This window comes from Triticum dicoccoides, chromosome 6A (genome assembly GCF_002162155.2).
Source record: "Triticum dicoccoides isolate Atlit2015 ecotype Zavitan chromosome 6A, WEW_v2.0, whole genome shotgun sequence".
Lineage (NCBI taxonomy): Eukaryota > Viridiplantae > Streptophyta > Magnoliopsida > Poales > Poaceae > Triticum > Triticum dicoccoides.
This window is the reverse complement of record NC_041390.1, coordinates 87,493,434-87,501,625: the sequence shown is the minus strand read 5'-3', so window position 1 is coordinate 87,501,625 and position 8,192 is coordinate 87,493,434.

Sequence of the window (8,192 nt, the reverse complement as noted above, 5' to 3'; positions counted from 1 at the left end):
CGAAGGAGCTGAGGGAGTGGTACTATCTCTTCTGGTCGACGGAGACGCGGGCGCATCCGCGCACGAAGGTACTCTCCACCGTCGCCTCACAAGCAGCTCCAGTTGGCGGATATCCTTTCTTCGTCGTGTTCTTCTACTGCGGGCTCTGCCCGCCATTCTCTGATTTCTTTTGCGACGTCATGAACACCTATGGACTCCGCCTCCTTGACTTCACCCCCAACGCCGTTCTGACCATGGCAGTTTTCGCCCATCTATGCGAAAACTTTGTCGGAGTCCACCCCAACGTAGCTCTCTTCCGCCATTTCTTTATGCCTCGTGTCGAGAGAGGGGAACCTCTTGCCGGCGGGATCGCCTGGATCTCGCGGGCCGGCAAGAAGGAGACCTATCTGGAGGTGGAGCTCCGCAGCAAGTGGGACGAGTGGAGAGCAGATTGGTGCTGGGTTGTAGCAGAGAGCCCGCAGCCGTTCACCGCCCTGCGCCAAGCCCCAGCAGTGCGTGGCAATGACTGGAGCGCTCTGTCCGTGGACGACGACAAGCTAAAGATCGCCACCACTCGGATCTTGCGTCTCGGGCTTGCCGGGCTGACTGTAGGAGCTGTCGGCGCAGATTTCCTTCGCCGGCCCATCGCCCCTCTGCAGGCGAGGGGGAGACCCGCCTGGGAATTTGGAGGCCCGGCAGATATCATGAAGTTGCGCCCAGGCCTCAACTTCAATTTCACCGTCATAGAGTTGGACGGGATACTCAAGGAGATATTCAAGCACGACCCACAGCATCCCGAGTGGTTCAGGTTGCCGGCAGGCGTCGTTCCCCTGTGCAACAACTCCTCGTGCGACCGCATCTGCGCCATGATGCCGTTGTGTGATTCGCACGAGATCGCTCCAACTTGGCAAGAGCCTGCCGGAGATCTCACGCTCGGTCTGGCAGCGTCCATCGCTCCTGAGCAAGAATTCAATACACACAAACAAGCAGCAGTAGGGTTTTACGCATCCGTGCGGCCCGAAGCTGGGTAAAACTGCTCACGTGTACCGCCTCGATCCGCTCTTTGAGCCGAACCTCCTCTACGTTGCGCTTGGGCCTCCTTTTATACTTTCAAGGGGTCACCGACAGGTGGCAACGTAGACTAGAAGGGTAAAAATGGAAAAGGATGCGGTAGGTGCAGCTACTGCTACTGTGGACACAGTGCACCCTACCTAACTCTGACGGATGTCGGGGAAACTGATCCACCAACACCTATGGGGACCGGGCCCCTTTCGGTTCGGAGGGGGGCGGAGGCCGCGCAAAGAGCGGATCGAGGCGGTACACGTGAGCAGTTTTACCCAGCTTCGGGCCGCACGGATGCGTAAAACCCTACTGCTGCTTGTTTGTGTGTATTGAATTCTTGCTCAGGAGCGATGGACGCTGCCAGACCGAGCGTGAGAGTGTTCTTGATGTTTCGCATGAGCCGAACCTCCTCTACGTTGCGCTTGGGCCTCCTTTTATACTTTCAAGGGGTCACCGACAGGTGGCAACATAGACTAGAAGGGTAAAAATGGAAAAGGATGTGGTAGGTGCAGCTACCGCTACTGTGGACACAGTGCACCCTACCTAACTCTGACGGCAGGGGACATGGTCATTGAATGCCCGTCTGAGTTGCCTAAACAGTGCAAAAAGTGACCGTTAGGAGCGCCACCGTTTGCCACGATGGCCTTCTCTTCATCTCCGCTTGCCACCGCGTACCCCTGGCTGCACAGGCTCCCGCCATGCGCCCCTGAGGAAGCCTCATGGCGACACGCGGGTGGGTGCGCTACAGCGTGGGTACAGAGTGGCAGCGGGCCCCCGGCGAGTACCTTGTCGGGGTCGTCGTCTTGTCGAGTCCAGAAGCTTGTCGCTCACCGGACCTTGCCGGGACGTGCGGTGCATCGCGGCAAGTTTCTTGAAGTGCCGTGGTTGGCCTTCCCGGCAAGCTCCTCTTGCCGGGGCCTTGTCTCTTCCCGGCAAGATCCTCTTGCCGGGGCCTTTTCTCTTCATCTTGAATGCTTTGTTCTTGGATGGCTCCAAAGGAACCCACGGAGGACTCTGGCGGTCGTCCGGCAAGCCTTGCCGCGCGGCGCTGCAACTGCTCGTGCACAAGTTCGGGATACTAGGGTACCCCTACTCTAGTACACCGACACCGCCCGTATGTACACATACGTGGCCGTATTTTCTTTCTTGCACCCTGGCCATTGTACGTACGTGTACATGCTACGTGCGCGCCTCTACTACGACACGTACGCACCTCTACTACGACACGTGCGCGCCTCTACATCCACCAGTATATATGTACGTACACGTTCGCGACCAGAATGACAACACTACGTACGCTTCGACCAGGTGGGTCCCGACTGTTAGGCACTTCCTTGCGTACGAAGATGTAGCTGGTGGGTCCCAGCAGTCAGGGGGGCGAATCGATTTGTTTTTTTGCCCAGACGCACTTCCTTGCGTGCGAAGGTGTAGGTGGTGGGTCCCAGTAGTCAGGGGGAAACGTTTTTTCGCGAAATACGGTGGCCCGTCCGGTGGGTCCCCGCTGTCAGGTGGAGGAATAATTATTTTGCGCGTAATAAGGAGGCACTTCCTTGCTACGGCCGTGGACCCAGCTGTCAGCGTCTCCACGCACAGTACTCTTCCAATGTAAGTCGGTCGTTGACCACATTGACCACGTCGCGCCGAGAGCACCACGGTGGTGGACGACGGGGAGGCCTAGGAAGGGGACGACACGGAGGCAGGGAAGACTCGACAGTTGTTTCCCACATGGAGGGGAGTACGACTATACGAGGATTTACTGGTTCGTCTGCCGTTGCTGGAGAATAACAGCAGGTGTGGGTGAGTAGAAGGATGGCTAGGCCAGTGATCAGAGTACGGTGGGCCGGTGAGGCCTGCGCGGCAGCACAGCCGCCCGCGGGGAGGAGGGAGCAGGCAGTCCCGCCGGCGCTTGTTTGAGCGGCTGGAGCAGGAAGAGCAGAGATTGAAGAAGCACGACGGCCGTTGGATGGACATCCAACAGTCAGTGCTTGTGCGTCAACCTTTTTTTAGGAAAGCCTCAAATATGTGGAAAACAGCATACAGCCCATCTGCCATTATTTCTAATAATTTACAGCCCATTTGCTAATTCTTAAGGTTTTTTTGGAGCCCATATTCTTTTTCTTAGCATTGCAGCCCATATTGTGGCCACGGTTAAAAAATTATATGAAATTTTGCATATTTCAGTGCGGTCCGAACTGTTTTTAATCCCGAAATTTTGAATCACATTCAAACTGATTTTAAAAATAAATGTATATGAATATAAAATCCAACAAATTCTCCACGCATAAAAAGTAATGTAATTTAAAATCTTGAAATGAAAAAAACGATATTTGAAACTAATTGCCGGTTTGATGTGTTTTAAAAATGTAAGCCCATTTCTCATTACTGATGGGCCATTTTCTTGGCCAGCCGAATGACAGCTCTCCTCATCTTGAAAGATTTGCAGCCCAACAGGCCTGCCAAAGCGACTTACTTGGCAAATCACAAAAAAACTGGGATGTGGCCGTGGACCCAGCTGTCAGCCTCTCCACGTACAGTACTCTTCCGATGGAAGTCGTTCCTTGACCATGCTGCGCGGAGAGCACCACGGCGGTGGACGACAGTGAGGCCTAGGAAGGGGACGACACGGAGCCGGGGAAGACGCGGCAGTGGAAGCCCGCGCGGAGAGGAGTACGAGGGTTCACTAGTTCAGCTGCGGTGTGAGGCTGCCGTCACCACAGGGCCTGGCTAGTGGTGGGAATAGTAGGGGCGGTGAGGCCTCTGCGGCAGCACAGCCGGCCACGGGAGGCAGGAGCATGCGGCACGACCGGCGCTGCTTTGGGCGGCTGGAGCAAGAAGACCAGAGGTTGAAGAAGCACTATGGCCGTTGGATGGACATCGTACGGCCACTGGAGCTAGAATCGTTCATATTGACTAAGTTGACAAAGCCCTTCGTCCCCGTCAACTTAGTAGGCCCACAAGTCAGCCTCCCACCAAGGTGGGTCCCAGCTAGCCGGGGGAGTATTCATTTTTTGTGCGTAATAAGGAGGCACTTCCGGTGGGTCCGAGCTGACAGCGGGGGGAATGTTTTTTTTTGCAAAATACGGTGGCCCATCCGGTGGGTCCCAGCAGTTAGGGGGAAACGATTCTTTTCACAAAATACTGGTGGCCCGTCCGGTGGATCCCCACTGTCCGGTGGAGGAATAATTATTTTCCGCGTAATAAGGAGGCGCTTCCTTGCGGCTGCCGTGGACCCAGCTGTCAGCCTCTCCACGTACAGTACTCTTCCAATGGAAGTCGGTCGTTGACCACATTGACCACGCCGCGCCGAGAGCACCACGGCGGTGGACGACGGCGAGGCCTAGCAAGGGGACAACGTGGAGCCGGGCAAGACGCGGCAGTGGATGCCCACGGCGCGAGGAGTACGAGCGTTCACTGGTACAGCTGCGGTGTGAGGCTGCCGTCGCCGCAGAATAACAGGGGGTGTGGGTGAGTGGAGGGATGGCCTGGCCAGTGGTGGGAGTAGTATGGGGCGGTGAGGCCTCCGCGGTAGCACAACCGGCCATGTGAGGCAGTAGCAAGCGGCACGACCGGCGCTGCTTTGGGCGGCTGGAGCAAGAAGACCAGAGGTTGAAGAAGCACTATGGTCATTGGATGCACATCATACGGTCACTGGAGTATTGACTAAGTTGACAAAGCTCTCTATCCCCGTCAACTTAGTAGGCCCACAAGTCAGCCCAGCAATAAGGTGGGTCCCAGCTAGCAGGGGGTATTCATTTTTTTGGGGCGTAATAAGGAGGAACTTGCGTGCGAAGATATAGCTGGTGGGTCCGACTTGTCATTGGGGGGAATGTTTTTTTCGCGAAATACAGAGGCCCTTCCTGTGGGTCCTAGCTGTTAGGTGGAGGAATCATTATTTTGCATGTAATAAGGAGGCATTTCCTTGCGTGCGACCGTGGACCCAGCTATCAGCCTCTCCACGTACAGTCCAGTTCCGATGGATGTCGTTCATTGACCACGTTGACCAGGCCGCGCCAAGAGCACCAGGGCGGTGCACGACGACGAGGCATAGGAAGGGAAAGACACGGAGCCAGGGAATACTCGGCAGTTGTTTCCCACGCGGAGGAGTACGAGGGTTTACTGGTTCGTCTGCCGTCGCCGGAGAATAACAGCATGTGTGGGTGAGTAGAGGGATGTCTAGGCCAGCGATGGGAGTACGGTGGGGCCGTGAGGCCTGCGCAACAGCATAGCCGGCCACGGGAGGAGGGAGCAGGCAGTCCCGCCGGCGCTTGTTTGAGCGGCTGGAGCATGAAGAGCAGAGATTGAAGAAGCACGACAGCCGTTGGATGGACATCCAACAGTCACTGCTCACGTGTGTTGACTAAGTTGACAGGGCGTTGCGTGTGCGTCAACCATTTTTTATGAAAGCATACGTGTCAACCTGTAGTAGGTGCACAAGTCAGCCTCAAATCTGTGGAAAACAGCATACAGTCCATCTGCCATTATTTCTAATAATGTACAACCCATTTGCTAATTCTTAAGAATTTTTTTGGAGCCCATCTTCTTTTTTTAGCATTACACCCCATATTGTGGCCACGGTTAAAAAGTATACGAAATTTTGCATATTTCGGTGCGGTCAACTGTTTTTAATCCAGAAATATCGATTCACATTCAAACTATTTTGAAAAATAATTTATATAAATATAAAATCCAAATAATTGTCCACGCATAAAAATCAATGCAATTTAAGATCTTGGAATGAAAAAAAATTGAAACTAATTCCCGGTTTGATGTGTTTTAAAAATGTACTGCCCATTTCTGGGCAAACCAAATGAAACTCTCCTCATCTTGAAAGATTTGCAGCCCAGCAGGGCCGATAAAGCAAGTAGGCCTTGTTTGGGTATTTATTTAAAAAAAATAGAACTGGGCTAGCCATTTTCAGCAAGAAAAAAACACAACTGGGCTCATGATGTGGTAAACATAAATAAAACCCTGGCTAGACGGGCCACAGCCCCCGCACAGCCCCATTGTTACCCTGATCCGTCGCTAAAACTAGTATAAATAACAAGTGCTTGTTGCTCAAAAAAATGTGTGACTTGCTGGGTCCCTGGTGTCAGCCGCTCGTAGTGTAATTCTCTCGTTTATTGACTACGTTGACAATGGCGTGAGCCCCAGATGTCCAACCATTAGGAGGAACCATGTTTTGGGCTTGTACTACAGAGGCACTTGCCTGCGTACTGCCATGACGCTGGTGGGTCCCTACTGTCATCCTCTCCACATACAGTCATCTCCTTGTTCCTCTCGGTTGTTGACGACGTTGACAACGCAAGAGGGCGGCGCACCGCGTACAACGAGCGAACCAAGGCCGCAAGGCAGAGGACGACAGCGAGGCCTTGGATGGAACAAACAGGAGCTATTGAAGATGCACCGGTCCAGTCGCACGCGGAGGGGAGTACGAGGGTTGACTGGTTTGGACACGGGTGCATGTTGGGGCTAACGTCGCCGAAGAATAACAGGACATGTGGGGGAATAGAGTGAGGGACTGGCCAACGTTGGAGGGTACCTACGGTAGGGCGGCGGAGGCGCAGCCAGCCATGGGAGGCGGGAGCAGGCGGAGCCGACGGGGTGGTTTGGTTTGGGCGGCTGGAGGAAGAAGAAGACAAGAGATAGAAGATACACGACAGATGTTGGATGTCAATCCAACGGCTGGTAGGCAGAATCGTTTGTTGACTGGCTAGTAAGTCGACACCACCTTGGATAGGCTATTTCCTCGCGGGTCCCAAATGTCAGAATCCAAATCTGTCACGGTCATGCAGCCTTTCCTATGAAAATTTACAGCCCATTTGATGTGCTAGTTCGAAATAAGTTTGTGGGTGCTGGTGGGGGCTAATCACTTGGCTTCTGTAATGCACAGTGAGCTCAAGCAGCCGGCGAGAGTGATGTCATTTCCCTTGGTTGGGATTTGTTACAATATTTCACTCTAAATTAAACGAATGGCAAGCCATTTGCCTTGTTTCAAAGAAAATATGGCAGTCACAGCCGAGTTGAAAAGGGCAGGAACATCTAACTCCAACTTACAAACTATACAAAAGCACGAGGGTTAATTGTTCATCAGGTTTACAAAAAAACCAGATTGAAAAGGGCAACAACATCTAACTCTAGCACTGTTTTTGGCAGTCACAGTCAAATGGATCGGTCAGGTCCATAGAATGAACATCTTGGGTCGTAAAATTTACTGGATTATGACCACAATATGTTGTAAATAGAAGCCCGGCACGTTCAGAAGCTCTTTTGCCCACCCGAAACTCCTTTTTTTCTCTTCGGCATACCCATCCGTCAATTCAGTAAATATATGGGCTTTTGAATTGATTTTACTATTTACTAGTGTGGATGGGTTGTTTTCTCTTGGGCCCAGAGAACAATTACTACTAGTATAGTGGAGACACTCTACAGCTACCCAGAAAAACAATTACTACTAGTACAGTGGGGACACTCTACTGCTTCTGGCTCCTCCTAGGTCATTGAAACATCTCCCTCTACTGAATGACGTTATACTTTTGTTCACCAACATGCGGGCCATGCAGCGCGCGGGCCCAAATGCCATCCACCAAATTAGAAGGCAGTACGCAGGCAGAGAGTCACCCTGGTCGTAGCGCGGCAGTAACGAGCCGTCGTATCACAAAACCCCACCTCCCCGCAGTCTAAGTTTGACGGACGAAGCAACCATCATTTCACTCTTCGCTGAATCCCCTTCTCCCTCGCCATCTTCAAGAAAGGCAACACTCGCATCTGCCACGGTTCTTCTCTCCAAACAAAGGGAAGGTAAGCAGATCCGTGATGTTGGTATATTTTCATTCAGAGAAAAAAAAGAATTTTTGCAAAGCAGTAACCGATCCTCACTCTCTTTTTTGTTTCATTGTCATTGCGATTGTGTTTTCCTTTTAGTGGTCTCCTAGTATTCGTCAGTTTCATGATGGACCAAGGAGAACCAGGCAAAGATCTGCCGATATTAGAGCAGACGCGGGAGGCTGATCCCCACGAGACAGAGAGCTCCAAGAAGATGGAGGCAACCACCGAGCCGACCCCAGATACGCTCACGGCCACTACTGAGATGGTCAGCGCCCCATTTGAGGTTACAGCCCCCGTGGCACTGCAGGAGCAGTTTTCCCCAATCG